The sequence below is a fragment of the Hibiscus syriacus genome, unplaced genomic scaffold (genome assembly GCF_006381635.1).
Source record: "Hibiscus syriacus cultivar Baekdansim isolate YM2019G1 unplaced genomic scaffold, ASM638163v2 tig00112399_pilon, whole genome shotgun sequence".
In the NCBI taxonomy this organism is placed as follows: Eukaryota; Viridiplantae; Streptophyta; class Magnoliopsida; order Malvales; family Malvaceae; genus Hibiscus; species Hibiscus syriacus.
Genome location: NW_024063321.1, coordinates 494,840 through 516,483, shown reverse-complemented (window position 1 = coordinate 516,483; position 21,644 = coordinate 494,840). Strand labels below are relative to the sequence as shown.

Sequence of the window (21,644 nt, the reverse complement as noted above, 5' to 3'; positions counted from 1 at the left end):
TGCTCACACAAAGATCCTCATGGCACTTGTTTGTTTTTATTGATATTGTTTTCTTGATTGATTTTGTTGGTGGTCATGTATTATAAGATCTCTTCTTTAGTAAAAAATTAATTGTCGATATAATCAGAATTGTGCAGCAAAGCAGCCTGTCAAATTGTTTGATTTGTCTATCACTTCATAAAACGTCTCGTTCAATAGAAACAATGAGTTTTATGAAAGTTATTGTATTCTTTTGATGATAGACGTTATTCTCCATGAAAGATTTTGTTTTTATCTATATCCTTGAGTTTAATATTTTAATTTTATGCATGAATTTTTAGTAATTATTATCCTTAATTTTCTCTTTAGATGCATTATAACTTCTTCTACGTGTTTATCAATGAAATTCAATTTATTCAAGGAAAAATACCAAACTTTTGCAGCTGTTGTTGTAGTCTATCCTTTATAAAAGTTTCTCTCTCTCTATATATATGTTGACTCCTGTGAAAACAGATTTGAAAAGCAATATCAATACCTACAGTAACTTGTAGTTTACAACGTTAATTTGAATTCTAAGGGATATTGAGTAAATTCCTTTGTTACAACGTATCATTAAAGTAAGAAGGATTCAACTACAAAATCCTCCGCAGTCTTCTTTTTCATTCATCCATTCTTGATACAATTCATGTATTAAAAAATAGGATAAACTACGTATTCAATACGTAAAGCATAAACTATCACGGTTTTAAGCCGTTTTAATACATAAACTTTCAATTTATTCAAAATCATACTTAATATTTAATTTTTATTCCGTTCTAATATCTTATCATTAAAAACTTAATGTGTTTAGTACATAAACTATTAATTTTGATCAATTTTAGTACCTAAACTTTCAAAATTTTATCAAAACTTAAAATTAAATTTTGTACAGAGGTATTAAAATAAAACAAAAAGTAAACTTTAGGTGTGATTTTGGAAAAATATATGAAAGTTTAGATAAAAAATAATCCAAAACTGACAGCTTAGGTCTACACACCTAATTTACCCTAAAAGACGTACCTGACACTTGCATTATTCATGTTTCCATATCATGTTTGAGTATTTATTATCACACTAATGTTCAAAACACTATTTATAATAAAAAAAAATTAACATCCTATTCATCTTATTTTCTACATTGTAAAATTATCATTAAAACACTTAATGAACTAACCTTCGAAGATAAGGTAACACAAGACGAAACACCACCAGTCTATGATCATATGACTCGCACTAATACACAAACGTATCAAAATCTATATAAATATCAAAATACTTTGAAAACTGAAATGAAAATACAAATTGTCCAGACCATACATCAACTTAAGAGTTCATGTATATGTGAGGTTTATTTCTTTCTTCTATAATCTGGAGTGAAAACTGAAATGTTTGCCTTTCTTCACCAACAATCAAAAGCAAAACAATTGACTGTGTTAATTTTGTTTAGTTACCTTGGTGGCTTCCAAGTGCCGAGCCAGTTTACTGAGCGGTTGCTCGGAGCACGGAAACAAGGACAACTTCCAAACAAACCGAAAGCCTTGAAAATCCTCATCTTCTGGGACAAATATTCATGCATTGTTTCACAAAATCTTCTAGGCGCTAATTTCATCTTCTTGGCAAACAAGGATTTGACTCCCAGAACCAGGGGAATACTAAATTTACAAAAAGACATTCCATGAGCGAGTGAGTCGGGCTCCATGCCAGTCAATCTAGTTACAGGTTAATATCTGCTTCCAATTTCAATCAAGCAAGCATGAAGCCATCTTCTTCATTAACCTGTATGAAGATCAAGCAAAGGAACTTTTACTAGTGAACCTGTATGAAGCCAGTCAATCAGTATACATTGATTATGGGGTGATAGTGAGGTCTTGGAATCTTTACGCTAACCAATCTTATTCAAGAAAAGAACGGCCATGTAATAGAAGCTTATACTGAAGAGGATACCAAGAACTGAACCAGCATCAAATGCGTTGCTTCTTGAATGCAGAAGTTCAAGTATCTGCCCTCTATCGTATCTAAACTAGATAGATAACGAATGATTCTACATTCTCCAAACAACGTATCACCAGATTAGTCTCAAAAGCAGGGACGGTACCTTTATGCTGCTTACCTACAAGCCAGCTTCTGACAAGAGAGTGAAAATCTCCTGTTTCGTGTATTGGATCTGTGACATTGGATTATATATAGAAACTACAAATCCAAATTTTCATTCAGACTCAAAATAACTATCATAAATAGAAAGGTGATCAAATGCATCAAAATTTGCCTTCAGTCCAACAAACTGACTACCAAGCCGAGCACAACCCGCATTTGGCCACTGGCAGCTGCCATCCCGTGAATGCAAAGGACATAAAGTTTCACATACTCCACCAAGTGGACTGCTGGAAACAACATCATCCGACACAATTGCAATTGAAACAGATAAATCTGATTTGTCATCATGCACTGTACCATCATATTCTCTCAGAGGAGAAAACTGCATAAATTTTTCCCGAGTTTCTGTTGGATTGCTTTCAACATCAAGAGTACAGTCGCCATTACTTGTAAAGTTAACCATGCAGCCCAGTGACTGTATGGCTCGCTTAATCGCAGAACCTTCCTTGCTGGCTCTTTTGGCCAAGTTCATTGCTGAGCTACTGCGCCGTTTCTCATTCTGCAACTCTGCTTTCAATTTTTCCATGGCCAATGCATATTCTTTAGCTTTCATTTCAGCAGCTTCTTTAGCCTGCTAGCATCGCAACAACCAATTAATATTTCAAAAAAACCTTTTGCTTAGCAAGAACAGTTACATGTTCCCAATTTATCCATCCAGTACACCATGTGTTTCTGAATAATCAGAGGTGACAATTAGGCCGAAAACAGTAAAACATAACACTGTTGACAGCTCATCAATTTATTAATTTCCAGATTTCTAGGAGTTATTTTAGGGTTAATTTTCATTGATCACTCCGTATCATTTCCCAACTTCTTGCTACTTAATTCCTAATAATTAACAGATTCTAAGCATTGGAAAAGGGATACTTCTTTATATAATGTACCTAGAATTCCTCAATGAAACGTAACAGCCAATTTCTTTATGTTTTCTTTTACATAAATTCTTTCTTTTCTCTGTTTTCATAGTATCAGGGCTATTTGATTTTATTTTGGCTAAAACAGTCGAGGCAGATGTGACTCTAGAGTGTTCAGAGGTGTTATCTCAATCTTCTAGGAGTATTTCTTCATCTGCAGTTCCTACTGGTGGGGAATCCCAATCTCCCCAAATAATCCAAAACAAACTTCACGAGACTGATTTTCCTGAATGGTCTCGATGGGTTACATTTGAAATTTGAGGTAAAGGAAAATTGGGTTACTTGATAGGTGCCGAAGTAAAACCAAATGAAGGAGAAGCAGGTTACTCAACTTGGGAGTCGGAAGACTCTATGGTTATGGCATAGTTCATTAATTCCATGGAGCCGAAGTTTGCCTGGACTTATTTATTCTACAAGACAGCAAAGGAGATATAGGACTTGGCTAATGAAATGTACTTGATCTGAAAAACTTGGCCTAATGTTTTGAGATTCAGTCTTCTCTAAGAAACAGTAAACTTCAGTTACTGAATATTTGAACATTTAACTAAATTACGGCAGCATATGGATATGTTTTATCAAACAATGTTTTAAAAGGATTCGGTATTTGATTTTCTTAATGGCTTCAGGAGTCAGATGAGGTACTAGGTCAACTACTGGAGACAAAACCTTTTCCAGCAATTAAAGAAGCATTTGCAGAAGCCACATGCAAAGCAGCAAGCTTGTGATGTTAGGAACAAAATCAGAGAACTAAGGCTTTGCTTGGTATGAAGGATGGAAAATTTGTTAATCAAATGGTTGAGATTCATAAACACTTTCTTACTCTGTAACTTAACCATTACATTAATAAATTTCACATCCTCACTCCTTTCTATCCTTCATACCAAGCAGAACCAAGTTATGCACATTTTTCTATATACATATAAGTATATATCAAACTGCCAATCCAGGAGATTAGTGTGGGAACTGGAAAGTGGCAAAGGTTGGTGTGATTGTCGAAACCCCAATCACATTAGAGAAACTTGCTGGAATATACATGAAAAAACAGTAAATTTGAGGTCATGCAAACAAGGAGGCGAACAAAGTAGAGTTTTCAGTTGCAAAGGAGAATAAATAAAAAGGATCAGCCTAGCAAAGAATAATTCAAACAACTATAAGTTCACGTTGCTGAATGCCAAGCTGTTACCCATGTTCCAACATCAAACTATTCTATAACCCAAAGATTCTTCTGAATTATTTGAAAATTCAGAATTTTTTTTTTTTTGATAAAAGTAGGTCTCATTAAAACCCCCCTTCATAATTGACCCTTTCCAAAAGGAAAGGAACAACTAGCGGAAGGAGGAAAAGAGTACCTCATTTTATTGATATAACATAAATACAACAATAAACCTTTGCATTACATCAGAAAAGACTGTCCTCTAAAAATGAGGGAACATCTTATAAAACACCAAACAGTCACCCAACCCCTTCTTTAGCTAACTTATCAGCCTCCCAGTTACAATCCCTAGGAATTAACTTCACTATCAACGCCTTAGATAATACAAAAGACTCTCCTTGATTACATTTCTAAAATACACGGGCAGAAAATTCAGAATTAATGGCTAGTGGATTATGGATTTAAGAGTTTCCGAATATGACAGGTTACTTGGAGAAGCAAGAAGGGTTTGAGATCCAGTCCATTATTATTTTGTCCATACTTTCCAATACATTAATCATTATCATACATATTTGTAAGATCTGCCTATAGATTATGTAAATCATTCTTATGAATAGTAATGGCGATTAAATTTGTATTGGATAAGAAGCCAGTGATTGTAGCTTGCAGCAGCACAGAGGCTGAATTTATAACCCTTCACGGGGAACTTGTGAGCTAATTTGGTTAAGACTAATAGAAGAACAGAATGCTCCCAATACAGGGTCTATGAAGCTATCCAGTGACATTAAAGCAGCCATAAGTATTGTACATATTCCAGTTCATCATGACTGAACAAAGCATGTTAGGAGAGATTGACATCTTATCAAAGAAAAATATTAGATTGGGTAATTTGCTTGACCATTGTGCCTAGACAACAATAGATAGCATATGTCCATTGAAAAGGACTTCCTAGACCTGTTTCTGAAGTGCTGGAAATGGTGAACATCTATTCATCAGCTTGAGGGGGAGTGTTGACAGTTCATCAATTTATTAATTTCCATATTTCTAGGAGTTAGTTTAGGAATATAATTTTACTTTAATTTTTCTCAATTTATACCTGATTTGTTGCTATCTAATCTCTAGTACTTCACAGATTCTAAGCATTAGGATAGGATAGTTTCTTGTATATAGTAGGCCTAGAATTTTTCAAAGAAACATAGAAGTAAATTTATTTCTATTCTCTTTTACAGAAATTCTTTCAATTCCCAGTTTTCAAATACCTTTCTCAGTTCAGAAAACTTTATAGCCATGTTCCTGCATTTAGCCTCAAGCTCATCAGCTTGGGATTCATAAGGACAAGACCAACGAAGATGGAATTGGGGCCAAAGTGTTGGGGCCAAAGCAGCAGCTGGGGGAAAAAGTGGACCATTATGTTTCAATGGGTCATAGAATAGGTTATAATGGGCATGTGAACTCCCCTCCGAAGAACGCATATCAACCAAATAGGTCCACAAGCTTCATAGACCCCACATTGTTGTCTCTCCTTCTCACTGAAAATGAAAACATGTTACTTGGACATCAGAAGGGGGGGGGGGTTTAGAGGAAACTAATAACAAGAAAATAATTTTAGGTTCCTCAAAAGTTTATGAAAAAAATTGTATAACTCATACTTGAAGGTAGAAAGAACAATACACTTTGTTCCACATTCTGCAAGCTTACAAATCATCTGATCTTTTTTGAAATGCAGAAGATTGCAACAATAAGCATAATAATTCCAGAATCGAGATGCCCATAGGTGTTACTCACAATATACACTATTTTCCATACAAGTGCCAAATTATGAAATTAAATGATTTTTAATGGAGAGGAAATAGATGGCTAGTTTTCTCAACAATCAAATAGAATAAACCCAAAGTAATCACAGAAGCAAATTGCATCTGTCTCAAGTAAAACCATGGTTCAAAATATGTTTGCTGTGACATAAAAGTATCTTATAAATTTTAGTTGTATAAGGTATTGATCATTGAGGATGGGAAACAAAGATGGAAGTTAGTTCAAAGGAATTGATTTGTGTTTCATAATAAAACCAAATACATAGAATGGGCAATTATCACCTTGCGCCTCTAAATGCCTTATATGTTTGTTGAACCATTTTTTTCCTCCGAACCCCCCACCACCCCACCCAATAAAACATTTTTTATTCTCAGAAAGCACAAATTAAGCTGACATGGCAGGCTAAAGCTACTGATAGAGAAATTACCTGTTACACAAGAAATTTCCAAAACGACAGGAAAGAACACAGTCCAAGAATTCCACTAGGAAAGTCTAAACCACCACAAAGCAAGAAAGTCAATAAGTATGGGAAAATACAGAGAGGACAACGTTAAAAAAATGTATTATATTCGATACAAGAAATTAATGTCATGCATAAAAGGAAGATGCATACTGAGGAGAACTCGAAAGCAAATGGATATATCCTTAACAACTGGGAAACGCAATCAACCCACTGCAAAACAACCAACACAATCAGATCTCAAATTAATCAGTGAACTGAATTATACTGATTAATTAACAATCAGAAAAAATATTTATTATTTACATGTTTCAAGAGAAATTGAAGCCTCCAAAGATTTTAGTGAAAATACAAACGTGCCCTACTAGTTTGGGAAAGTTCTTTAAACAAAAAACCATGGAATTAAAAAATCCATTTTGCATCTAATTTTCAGCATATTTCATTAACCTTTTAACGGTTCTTTCATGTTTCTTGTTAAAGGAAAATAAAATGTGTTTAAAACTAAAAGAAGGAATCTTCTACTAAATAATTATAATAATTTTTCCTTATAAAATCACAATTCCATTAGCTGTGAAATTATCTACAATGAAAACAACTTCAATGAGAAAATAACCAAAAATATCTCAGCAAGTGCACCTGCAAGAATATGGGGGAATAATTGTTCTGCGCATGAGATGAATTAGAAGCTTGAGGTGTGAATGACCCTGAAGATTGCGCACAGGAGATGATGAAATACTTCCAGTAGAAGATTGTCTGGTTAAATCAAATGAAGTTCCAGACACACTTGGCAATCCGATGCGATCTGCGAAAGGGTGACCAAATGCTAGCCAATCTTTTTCAACAAGTACCTGTATTAAGATAAAATAGTCCAGAACAAGACATTTATTCAAGTTGTTATTCCAAGCCCCAAGTCCTCAGGGCACTAAAAAACTATTAGAATCTCATGTGGATGTGACTGAAGGGAATTGAAACTGCAAAACATTTTTCTTGTTGGGGGTACGTAACAGTTATTTCTCTCAAAAGTAATGCCAAAAAACGTAATGAAGTCTCACAAAGTGGAACTGTGGAAGTAAAGAGGAAGTGGTACAAGCAAAATCTAGTACATAATATGCGGCTTAAGCTGTAGTGCTGCAAATGAGAGACGGATTCAAAAAATGGAAATGCAAAGGATGAAGGGAATTGCTGATAAGGTCATAGCTCAGAAAAATACCTGAAAACCTGCAAATGTCCGGTAATATGGATCTAACATCAGGTTTGCAAGTGAAACCAGTTGACTTGTTCTATCCCATCCATCACTAAATAGTAAAACAGTCCAGAGAAGAAAATTAAACTGACAAGCTGGGTGTCATGAAAAAGAAATAAAGGTAAACAACAACGCATGTAATGTTATTCACATTATTTACTGGTAGATGCAGTTGTTGGCATGACTATGGAGATTAGAAGGGTATTTTTATTTATTTATTTATTAAGGGGGTGGGAGAGGGAAAATGAGCTTGGCAGTGGCCTCATGCCATAGGGCATAGGGTGTACTGATGAGAAGGTGGAATTTTTTTAATCTTTGGTTATCTACTTTTGAAGGTAAATTGGGTTTGGGCCTGACATCTGACTTGTATTTTATATCACAAATGAATTTTGCCTTGAGATTTCTACAGGGCTTAGGGTTCAACTATTATATAGTAACATGTTCTCTTTTCTTTTCTCATTTTTAATAATTTTAGTTTTAAGCCACCTAACCAGCTTGGTCAAACCAAATTAAAAAGTTAAAATGACTTATTGCACCATATCGAAGTCATGAAGTACTTTTCACAAAGTGACATAGGTTCCCCCAGTTAAACAATGATACATAAGCAAGAATAAGGAATGACTGAGGAGATTAGAAGGGAATTTATATTTTATTTTTATTTGGGGGGTGGGGAAAGGGGAGATGAGCTTGGCAGTGACCTCATGCCATAGAGTGTACTGATGAGGAGAGAAAGGTAGAATTTTTTAATCTTTTTCCTTTTATCTATTTCTTAAGTTAAATTGGGTTTGAGCCTGACATCTGACTTGCATTTTATATCACAATAAATTATGCCTTGAGGTTTCTAGAGGGATTAGGCTTGAATTATTAGATAGCTTTTCACATGTTCTCTTTTCTTTTCTCGTTTTTAACAATTTTAGATCTTGGCCACCTAACCAACTCGGTCAAACCAAATTAAAAAGTTAAAATGGCTTATTGCACCAATTGAAGTCGTGAAGTCCATTTCACAAAGTGACATAGGTTCCCAGTTAAACAATGATACATAAGCAAGAATAATTTGAACTTATGAGATAAGAAAGAAAACAATAATGCTGATCACTAAGTTACAGAGATTATGGTAAATGGCATCGAAACAATGTCTAAAAGAGAACAGAGAATTTCCTATCCAAAAATCAACTTTAAAATAAATAGATAACAGTACTTGAATGCAACAAAGAGGAAGTTATCAATAGTTGAAGGCATGAACTAAAAAATAATACTTACCTGCAATGCACAAGCACGGATGCCGATTCCAAAGCAATGCGTGCAGCAATCCAAGCTGAACCAGCCAAGACACTTTGAACATGTATTAACCAACCACTGTCACCAAGGGTTGATACTGAAGTAGACATACTGCTCAGATGTCCTCCACCCCAGGTCCAAACACCATGTCTATGTATTACAATGGCCATAGATTAGATGTTCACTATAAGACTATCATGCATGAACATAATTGACAGGACCATATAAAACTTCATGTGAAATTCTTGTCAACTATGTTCTTGATAATACCAATCTCAGATGCTCTGAAAAATCTGATTGACCACTGTCACTACAATACTAACTTACTAACTTCTTCATACAAATAATTGAATACAATCCATTACCAATAAAAGGAAATCATAATAAGTATACCCTTGGCATTATCAGCTAGCCTTTTGTCCACCAAAAGTGAAGTAGATTATACAAGAAGATTTATGGACCTTAGTTCTTCATGAATTTTTACTAATTTAATGCACCAAATATCCTCATGATTCTCTCTAAATGCACCAGTCTGAAAAGGGTGAGTTGGTGTGCTTCAATAATATAACAGATCAAGATCTTAATATGGATAAGACTTAAGGACTAACCAAAAATGATGACATTCCATCTGATGAAGCAGCACCGTGAGTATCTAAATAGTCTCTAAGCCGAGCAAAACTTTCTCTCATTGCATGTATGTTGTCTATCCCAAAAAAAACTACCTGATAAGGAGAATAGAAGGAACTCAGGTCACTAATTTTTGAGACAGAGGTACATATCTTCCAAGCTCAAACTTAAGACAGACCTCAGATTGAAAATAATTTGAAGAAGATTCTGAGCCCCCTCCCATTGCTCCATTTGCCAATGCATTTTTTCTTGGTCTTGCATCAGCAATATATAGCTTCCTAAATTGGCAGAAGAAATCATACTAAATAAAGGTAGCACCAGCAGTTCCTATACAATCATTACTTTCATAATCAAACCAATTTCAGCTCAAAAACCACACACACACACACACACATATATATATATATATATATATATTTTATAAAAGTAGGAGGTCTCATTAAAAAACCCCTTCATATAAAAACCCCCGCATATTATCAGGGCATATTCTAAAAAAATTGGTTCCTTAAAAACATGAAGATATTTCTCTATGAGCAAGCTCCCGCATGATTATGAAAATGAAGTCATTGTAAAATCTGGTGAAATATAAAATAAATGAACACTTTGACGAATGATATGCACCTCTTATTCCAGGAGTATTTTAAAGAAGGAAAACAAGCTGTGATATCATACAGAAAAGAACAAAAAGGAATACCTCTTTGAACCCTCTCCACCAACAAGTTGAGTGCAAAGTGCAGCAACCAATTTTTCATCAGCATTGCTATCGCAGAATCATAAAAAGAAAATATTAGATGCTCCATAATCCTTGAAAGAAAAACCAAATAATATGTTTGTCATAGATATCGTTTTAACCGGGCATCATTTTATTATAAAACTTTAGATACGCAATATATACCAAACTTATTTCTCACTGAAGGGCTTTGGGGTTAATCAAGAACTTAGGAATACCTCCTGATATTCATCATAAGACCAACTAAATAAAAAATTAGATAAAAACCAAATAATAATTGTCATAGACATTATTTTATCCAGACCATCATTTTATAAAGAAACTTCAGAAGGGTTTTAGGGTTAATCAAGTACTTAGGCATACCTCCTCATATTCATCATAAGACCAACGAAAGGTTGTGATGAACGGGCAAGAACTGCTCCGGTTCCTGTTATTAAACACATGTATCAAAAATTTTATTATAGAAAAATGCATAACAAATTTTGGACATATATTTAGAAAAAACACTCACGCACACACGCATAACATAGACACAAATTGTTGCATACCAGGGTGACACCAAGAAACTACAGGTATCCTACACCTTGCACGAAAAGTTGAAGCTTGGATCACTTCTTCGTCACTAGCATTAGTAGCCATGAACGAAAATAAAGACGGAAAAACTTGTTCCGAATAAATCATGTTTATTTCTGCTGAATATGGCTGACTTAAATAGAGTTTACAATGTAACAACTTTACATAAAAAGATGCATAAAATTAGCAACAGAATAAAAATGATTCTATCTAATTAAAAATGATCCTATCTAATAACTAATAGAATAAAAAACTGATTCTATCTAATTAAAAATGATCCTATCTAATAACTAATAGAATAAAAACTGATTCTATCTAATTAAAACTGATCCTATCTAATATTTAATTTAGATATTCTCGACACCCCCCCTCAAGCTGGAGAATAGATATCGATCATTCCCAGCTTGGACAGAAATCCTTCGAACATCGTAGTAAACAGTCCATTGGTGAGAACATCGGCGAGCTGCTCTGATGATGGAGCAAACAGTATGCAGATATCGCCATTTTCCAGACTCTCCTTGATGAAATGTCGATCTATTTCGACATGTTTGGTTCTGTCATGCTGTACAGGATTCTGAGCAATACTGATTGCCGATTTGTTGTCGCAATACAACTTCATCAGTTTATCTCCTTCAACCTTCAGCTCCTCCAAGATCCTCGTAAGCCATAACAACTCACATACTCCTTGCGCCATGGCTCTGAACTCGGCCTCCGCACTGCTTCTAGAGACAACTGGTTGCTTCTTGCTCCTCCAAGTAACTAAGTTGCCCCAGACAAAGGAGCAATAATCGATAGTAGATCTTCTGTCTGTAGAACTTCCGCCCCAATCAGCATCAGTGAAGATCTCCACTCTTCGACTTCCATTCTTCGAAAACATGATTCCTTTACCAGGACTCCCTTTCAAGTAATGAAGAATCCGGTAAACAGCCTTGGAGTGTTTTTCTGAGGGACAATGCATAAACTGACTAACCAAGCTCACAGCAAATGCAATATCTGGTCTCGTATGAGCCAAATAAATCAGTTTCCCCACCAGCTTCTGATACCGATTCTTGTCCACAGGCTCAGCACCATCTTCTTTTTCGAGTTTTTGATTCGGATCAATAGGAGTCGCCACTGGTTTACATCCGAGTAATCCAGTCTCTTTCAAGATATCGAGAACATATTTCCTTTGCGAGATAATTATACCTTTTGAGGATCTAGCCACCTCCATTCCAAGGAAATATTTGAGTTGTCCTAGATCCTTGACTTCAAACTGGTTGGATAAGAAGTTCTTCAACGACTCTAACTCTACTGTGTCATCTCCTGTCATAACAATGTCATCTACATACACAATTAAAATAGCAATTTTACCATTATTGTGTTTGTAGAACATAGTATGATCAGACTGGGCCTGAGTGTAACCATGTTGTTTCACAGCTCTCGTGAATCTCTCGAACCAGGCTCTCGGAGATTGTTTCAGTCCATAAATGGATTTCTTTAGCTTGCAGACCCTGCCATCCTTCTTCAATTCATCAAAGCCTGGAGGAACTTCCATAAACACCTCTTCCTCTAGCTCACCGTTTAGGAACGCATTCTTCACATCAAACTGTCTGAGAGTCCAATCCAGATTGGCAACTAGTGAGAGTAGGACACGTACGGTGTTTAGTTTGGCCACAGGTGCGAAGGTCTGCTCGTAGTCAAGGCCGTATGTCTGAGTGAAGCCTCGTGCTACGAGTCTTGCCTTGTATCTCTCGACCGAGCCATCTGCATGGTATTTGATGGTGAACACCCACTTGCTGCCTACAGATCGTTTCCCCTCAGGTAAAGGAGTTAGATCCCACGTGTCATTCTTCTTCAGGGCCTTTAACTCCTCAAAAACTGCCTCTCCATCTCGGAACTTCTAGAGCTTCATGTATCGACTTAGGTAGTGCATCATCCATAATCCTGGTGGAAAAAGCTTTGAAATCTGGAGAGAGTTTATTATAAAATAAGAAATTGGATATTGGATGTTTTGTGGTACATGATCTAACACCTTTGCGCAAGGCTATGGGTTCAAAGAATTCTGTAGAAGGCTCTAAATTTGGAGAAGAAATAGGAGAAAGAGAAGTCGTACCTTGGACCATAGTCGAGTCCGATGGTTGGCATACCTTGGGGGCCGGTGGAACATTACTTGGTCGAGTCATCCGTCTAGAATAAACACGAAGTTCAGTAGGTGGTTCCAAGTTGGTTTCTACCTGAGTCTCACGAGGTTGTGAATTTATAGGTTGTGAAATCTTAGGATTAGTTACGGAAATATAAATTGGTTCCACTGAGCTATTTACAACCGATTTTGGCAAGGATGTTTGTTCCCAAAAACTCATTTCAGAGTCATTCTCCCCCGGAAGAGAGTTTTTGTCAAAAAAAGGTTGTTTTTCAAAAAACGTGACATCCATACATAATACTTCCCAGATTTAAGATCAAAGCATTTATACCCTTTTTGTGTTGGTGAAAAACCTAGAAATATGCATTTATGTGCTCGGGGATCGAGTTTTCCTCTATTTTGGCCGTGTATATGAACAAAAGCAATGCAACCAAAAATTTTAGGTGTTAAATCAGTGAAAGATCTATTTTCAGGAAACATATTCTTTAGAGCTTGCAAATGAGTAATATAATTAAGAACTCTTGTAGGCATTCGATTTATCAAATAAGACGATGTTAAGAGTGCTTCATTCCAAAAACGATTAGGAACATTCATAGCAAACAGTAAAGCCCTAGTCACCTCTAATAAATGCCTATTTTTTCTTTCAACAACTCCATTTTGTTGGGGAGTATCAACGCAAGAACTGTGATGAATAATTCCTTTTTGTTTCAAAAAATCACCTAAGATTGCATTAAAATATTCTCGACCATTATCGGTTCTAAGAACTTGAATATTTGCTTGAAACTGAGTATTGATCAGTGAGTGAAAATTTTTGAAAACACTTGTTGCCTCGGATTTTTCTTTTAGTAAATAAATCCACGTGACTCTAGTGTGATCATCAATGAATGTGATGAACCATCTAGATCCTGAGGCTGTTTTTACTCGTGAAGGGCCCCAAATATCACTATGCACAAGAGAAAAAGGTTTTGATGGCATATACTTTAAAGATGGATAAACATATCTATGATGTTTTGCCAATTCACAAGCTTCACACTGAAAAGAAAAACCGTCCTTTTTTTTGAAAAGATTTGGAAACAAATATTTCAAGTAATTAAAACTAGGATGGCCTAACTTATAATGCCACAACATTATTTCATTCTCACAAGACAAGGTAGTAAAGCATCTTGGTTTCTGAACTTGTTTATCTGAAGGATTGTCCGTGACCAAGTGATAGAGTCCATCAACCTCCTTAGCATTGCCAATCATCTTCCCCGAACAAGGGTCCTGAAATTCAAATCCAGCAAATGTTATTGTAGCAATGCATTTGCAATCATGAATAATACGATTAACAGAGATGAGATTGCAAGAGAGCTTTGGGACATGTAGGACATTTAGTAATATGAGAGATGGAGAAATAATGATAGAGCCTTTTCCAGCTATAGAGGTTAGGGAGCCATCAACAATTTTTACCTTCAGATTACCAGATAAAGGAAAATAAGATGAGAATATGGAGGAATTACCGGTCATGTGATCTGTTGCCCCTGAATCTATGATCCAAGGGTTTGATTTAGAACCGGCTATGAAAGCTATAGGATATGTACCTTTCTGGGCTAATGATGAAGAGGCAATATAAGATGATGGGTTAGGAGTGTTGGATATGGAATGAGAACTCATTAGTTGATACAATTGCTCTAGTTGTTCTTTGCTGAAGGCAGACAGTTCTGAGGCAGGTTTCGGCTCTTCAGAAGCATCTTCATATGAGGCATGAAATCCCTTTGCATTACGAGAATTTCGATTGGCTGAAAAATTCTCGGCTGGCTTCCCGTGTAGCTTCCAACACTTGGCTTTAGTGTGTCCCGGCTTGTTGCAGTGCTCGCAGATTGGCCGATCTCTGTCGTTCCGACGATCGTTGCGACGCGGTGGCTGACCCGAGAACAAGGCAGAAGACTCGGTGGGATTTGGTGAGTGGCCTCCAAGCATGACTGTCCGCCGGCTCTCCTCTCGTCTGACTTCGGAGAAGACTTCTCTTGTGCTTGGTAGTGGTTCACGACCAAGAATGCGCCCTCTGACTTCATCCAATTCCTTGTTAAGGCCGAAAAGGAATTCGAAGACGCGTTCTTTTTCCACCATCTTCTGGAATAGAGCCCTGTCCTTAGCACAACTCCATTCGTAGTCGCTGAACATGTCAACCTCTTGCCACAAGGTCTTGAGTTCAGTGTAGTATTGAGTGACAGTTTTTTCTCCTTGTTTTAGGCTCCATAACCGAGTTTTTAGTTCAAACCATTGTCCTGCGTTCCCGATATCAGAATAGGTCTCGTTCACAGCATTCCAAATGTCATGAGCAGTAGGTAGGAAGAGATAAGTTCTCCCTACACTCGGATCCATGGAATTTATGAGCCAAGACATAATCATCGAGTTTTCTGCCTCCCATCTTTCAGATTCTTCATCTTCTTCGGCAGGTTTCGTAGTGGTACTTGAGAGATAGCCGAATTTTCCACGGCCACGAATAAACAGTTTCACAGATTGTGACCACTGTAAAAATTATTTCCATTCAACTTGTGAGAAGTGATGGATATGTTTTGGAAGAATTCAGTGTTTAGGGTGATTGAAGGTGAGCGAGTAGAACTCATAGAGTCGATACCAGAGGTATCATCGTAAGGTTTGACCATTTTGGCTCTGATACCATAAAGACGGAAAAACTTGTTCCGAATAAATCATGTTTATTTCTGCTGAATATGGCCGACTTAAATTGAGTTTACAATGTAACAACTTTACATAAAAAGATGCATAAAATTAGCAACAGAATAAAAATGATTCTATTTAATTAAAAATGATCCTATCTAATAACTAATAGAATAAAAAACTGATTCTATCTAATTAAAAATGATCCTATCTAATAACTAATAGAATAAAAATTAATTCTATCTAATTAAAACTGATCCTATCTAATATTTAATTTAGATATTCTCGACAGAAAATTAGTTCCTTAACTATAGCAAAAATTATGAAACCAGCCTCATCCACGATGATGTGATTCAAAAGTAAAAATGAGGAAAGATTGGATCTGGTTTCGTTTAACATCTTCCTCTTGTTATCTCAAAGGGGATCTTAATGCCTTACCTGATACTTTTTGGAACAATCAATGCAAATGGATAACTCGGACACATTTTATAGCTGTAATTTTTATCACTTATTCTCCATAAATCATTAGACAATGTAAATGACCCATCTTCAACCATATCCACGGATGCACAATGGCCTTTTCCAAGAAGGCGGAAGTATTCATTCAGTAAGCGAACCTTTGAATTTGGATTACTGAATTTGGATGGTCCACAAGTAAAGGCATAAAGATCCCAGACTCTTGCTGGCTTTCCACATCTCAGTAATGCATCAAATATGACACGTCTCTGCATAGAAAAATTACAACCACATTAATCCCTTCATATAAATTACTTAAATATATGATCTGTAAGGTCAAAGAATAGGATAGTTTAGTGTTATCCTTTTCAAAATTAATGTAAAAATAATAATAAAAATTGGAAGTTTGAACTTCCTTGAAACTTGTATAAGTATTGCAGGTGATGGTTTCACGAACTTAATTGTCATTACTATGCAATTCTGGCAAATTATTTCCATTTACTATTAAGATCAAAAGTTAATAACAGGCACTGCATTATATCAGCTTGAAAAGAAGAGCAAAACACAAGTATAAACCTTATAAATTGACTGAAATAGGTAAATAAACAGGGAGACATAAACCAGCAGTGTTGCAGTCATAGAGAACATTATATGATTCATCTCCCCCCTTACATCCAAAATAATCCTATTTGCTACACGTAGTAGAAATTGCACCTACCTCATATTTAGTTTCTTCTAACGATACTAAAAGAAAACCTCTTTCAAGTCTTTATTCATATAAAAAATGGACATATATATTATCAAAAAAGAAAACAAAAAACAGATTATTTTTTTTCTTCTTATTTTAGACTTGGGGGGTAGAGTCAGCTCTTTAAGCAGGGGAATACATGCACCTAGAAGTAGGGATGGGCACGGGACGGGCCGGTTTTTTGGCCGCCCCCCGAAAATATATTGCTTATACCCGACTCTGCCCGATGATTGCTAGCTTTCCTCCCGCCACCCAACCCCGGCCCAACCAGATCTGAATATATTAACATTTTAAAATAGTTAAAATAATATATTTTATAATAATATATTTATAAACATTTATTATATTTTAAACAGTTAAAATAATATATTTTATAATAATTTACTACATTTTTAACAATTAAAGAATATATTTTAACACTATAAAAATAAAAATCCCTAAAACCTTAAATATATTATATATAAAAGGGTAAACTAATAATTTATACCCAGTCAGGTTGGTCGGTGATTTTTCACCTTAAACCGACCCCATCCCTGCCCCAAACCTGAAATTTCAAAAAGAAAACGCCCCTATAGGGTCGGGACCCGTCAGGTTCGGCTATTTTGACCATCCCTAGCCTAGAAGTGAGCTGAATGCTTAGGTGCAAAGCAAATAAATAGAATATAGAAGTACATAAATATATATTGAGAATATAAAAGGAAACCAAAGAATAGATGGCTAAAGCTGACCTGCTTTGTTCGAGGGCGGAAACCAAACACAATAATTCTCATATCTTTTCCTGCAAAAGGAAGAGATGCCTTTTAGGTCCATCATTATTTCCATACCAATTAAAGCAGAAAACTAGAATGCTAGAATCTATGACCTAAAGCAAATAGAAACATGCTACCATAACTGCATGATATAAGATATAAACGTCAACATATTATATTAGAATTAGATAGAGTACTTTTTTTTTATAGAAGTTTGAGGTCATTAGATAGAGTACTTTCAATAAGTTTAAAAGACTATTAATACATGAGTACACCTCAAGACATAGCATCTCGGATTATAAGTAACCACTACCTAATCTTGGCCATTCAGATTCAATGAACTCGAATTTTACATAAAAAGCCTTAAAACCTCTTGTCGTCTTACAACTTCAACGTCAGTTTTAACCACTGTTCTATTCATTTGGTCCCTTCTACTTCCCTATACCAGTGAGACCAGCACTGCTCTTCCCTCAATAAGAACTTAAACAATGTAAACAATACAAAGGACAGTTGTTTGCATCAAACTATGACAAGAAAATTTCTGTTAGAAATTTGTATCCACTTCAAAACCCTATCAGAATCTATAGATCAAATTGACCTAACAATTATTTTAATAGGAGGTACACTCTAATTTCCCCTCAGTTCCTCTCAAATATCAACTTTCTAGACTCAACCAAACTCGAGGATTTTCTAAGTAAATTTTTTTTTTATTTTTCTATCTACAGAATCTACGGTAGCATTAACTCAAAAGTTTGCATAATGGTAATAATTCTACCGTTATGCCCGTTCTGCAACCAAAGGTCAACCCTAATCATTCTCTCTCCCCCTAGCTCCTACCACTTCCTCAAGCCCTGAGTCCCATCAAACTACAAATTTTCAGACATATTTTAATATGGGAAAAGTATAATTCCTGATATGTATTTGGACATTCTCTTTCAAACAACCTTTAGGCATGTTTATTATTCTGGTTCTTTTGCTTTTATCTGCAAGCCTGCCCAGTACCCACCTGAGATAAAATGAGAGATTCACATAGCTGCTAGTTACAGAAATGTGACCACTTAGCATGAAACCAACTCCACTCATACCAATAACAAAGGAGAAAGTATACTAATCCAAAGGAAAAATAAGTAAAAAAACATATTTTTTAAACAATTGAGACAATATTCATAAAGTACCTATGATCTGGAGGAGACGACGAGACGGGAACCGGTCAGTTTGGCGAGGAGCTGGTTGATTCTTCACTGCCTATACATATCCCCAAATCCCACCAATGCAAAAAGAACAAATAAAAAATAAAAATAAATAAATCTATCCACAGAGGAATTTTAGATCTAATGTAGGCATTCAACAGTTAGAACGAATAACATCTGTTATGGTATTATATATATAGACATATCTCAACTCTATCTAAATTCTAAGCATTATATAAACACTTAGGAACTAAAAACCTTCTCTGCTATTGCATGTTATTATTATTATCATCATATGGAACTAGGTAAGCGGTCTATGGAACTAGGTAAGCGGTCTATCAGCTTAAGACCCTATCAAGTATCATGAGTGAAATTGGTTAATTAAGGTCAAATAACAGAATGCCATCTTTAGATGTCTAGGCATCATATGGAACTAGGTAAGCAACCTATCAGCTTAATACCCTATCAAGTATCATGAATGAAATTGGTTAATTAAGCTCACATAACAGAATGCAGATGGCAATGTAGTCGCTCTAAGATTATGTATGACCTAAAGATCGCATGGGAATCCATTGAGTAATCAATGTGATTTCCATCATTCAATTGACCTAACAATTGCATTTACTGGTCAATCATCTTCTGAGAAATTAATAAAAAATTCATGACAGGGTCACCCCCCCAACAAAAAATAAATGCTTTGCACAGAGTCCCACTCAGATTCATTCCAACACACTGTTAATGTGGTTTGTTAAACAGTGTTAGTCACGTCTATTAAGAAGAGGTTTTGATGCATTCTGGTTAGGTGTCTACCTCTAATTCAAAGTTAATATTTCCAATCTTAAAACTAATAAATAACTTACCATTTTGTTGAATTTCTCAATTGTTGCCAGCGGAATGGTACCTAGTGGAACAATATTTCTGGTGCCTTCACTCTTTTCAAAAAGGGAAAAATTGATCAATTAAATTGAAGTTGTAACAGAAATGAATGAATACATGTATTTCGGTACTACTGATGCATACATATAAAAGGGATTTGTAAAAAGCAATGTCAATGAAGTTTCATAAAATGCAACAGAAACAATAAGTCCGACAGACATGCAGAATACTGTTTATTTTTCATTATCATCACTAGCTCATATGAGCACTATTATAATTCTCATCTCCTCTGATACCAATGAGTTCTTTTTCCAAAGCATTTTCTCTCTTCCATCTCTTGTTCTCCCATCATCATTTTCTTCTCAACATAAACAACCATTACATAGAATGATTTCATATTAAAGCTGAACATCTCATTAAGCAATGTTAAAGCATACTGGATAGTAAGACTTGAGGATTTCCATGCTGATACAAATTTCAAAACAGATAGTACAGTGACATCATTTAATTTCCAATATTAAGGCTGATATCAATATTAAGAAACAGTTATTAGATATACATAAAAATTGGACCATTTGCCTTAAAAAAACTAGAGAGTGGACTTCACCATTACCAAGTAACTAAGAAAGTTATCAGGAGCTTAGAGCTAGTTTTTATAATCCCTATGGACAAGTATCATCTATTTCAAGTTTGGAATATTTGTATGTGCTACAACCCAAAAAAAATTCATTTCACCAAAAATGCTTAACTTGATGTTGGCCAAATAATGCAAAACGACAATAGGTAACAAAATATTAATTCCCATAAGGCAAATGACTTACAAGAAAGAGAAGTCGAAAGTTGGTAACAAACAATGTTCCAGCCTCATCAGTATTAACAAGAACAACACCATGGCCCTGAAACAAATATTCCAAAATGACATTACTTAAGATACATAATTCTAACATTTAAAGAAAGAAGCAGAAACTTTATTTAACAGCATTCACATACTAATCAAGAAAATAAGAAAAAGAAGAGATCATTCGAGAATCTTGAACAGCTTTCCTGCTTTAATACTGAATTAATATCTCGGAGTTTCTCATTTCAATCTTGGAATGAAAAATCCATAATTCCAATAAATTCTACAGGAATTCAAAACAGAAGAAAGAATTTTCCGAAGTACCTCCTCTGTGACTCGCTCAGCTTCAAGCAAAAACTCCAAATCGACATCCGAAACCGATCTTGTAGCCCGCTACAGTTACAAAGTTGTTAAGCAGTTATTAAAATGATAAATTAATTTACCAAAAAAAAAGATAACCCTAGAATCCCCAAATGAGGAGTGGGGGAAACCTCGATTTTGTTCCACTCAAGGGTGTCCCAGCTACTATCACTGTCCAACCTCTCGCAAACATCGGAAGTGTCATCGGCGGAGACCGGTTTAGGCGGCCGAAGTGCAGCCATTGCCGTCGAATGTTGACTCCAATTTCCTCCTCTATTTTACTTACTTTCCAAGGTTCTTAAAAAGTTATTTTTTTTCCAAGAGAAAGAAAGGAAAGAAAACGGTTGCGTTAATACGTTGACGGTAAGTTGAAGCGGGGGTATAGGTGGGTTGGATTCTTCGGCTTCTCGACACATGAAGAGGTGTACCGACCTATTTATCCCCCGCCTCGCCTTCAAATTCAATTCAAGATTTTGACTTCTAGTTAACTGTTACACTACGGTTCCTTCTAGGATTAATTATATTTGAAGTTAAATAAAATAAAAATAAGAGTTCAAGTTTGATTTATTATAATTTAACTATTTTTCTCATTTCAATCATTTTTTATCACATAATTTTTTTAATTGTATTAGATATAAAAAGTTTTTATTAATTAATAATGGTGAGTAATTTTATTAAAATAATG

The 21,644-nt window shown here is 35.3% G+C and overlaps 1 pseudogene; it reads right to left on the bottom strand.

Annotated features, from left to right (window-relative positions):
• Positions 1–1,234: 1,234 nt before the first annotated feature.
• Positions 1,235–21,307, bottom strand: LOC120179055 (annotated as a pseudogene).
• Positions 21,308–21,644: the final 337 nt, after the last annotated feature.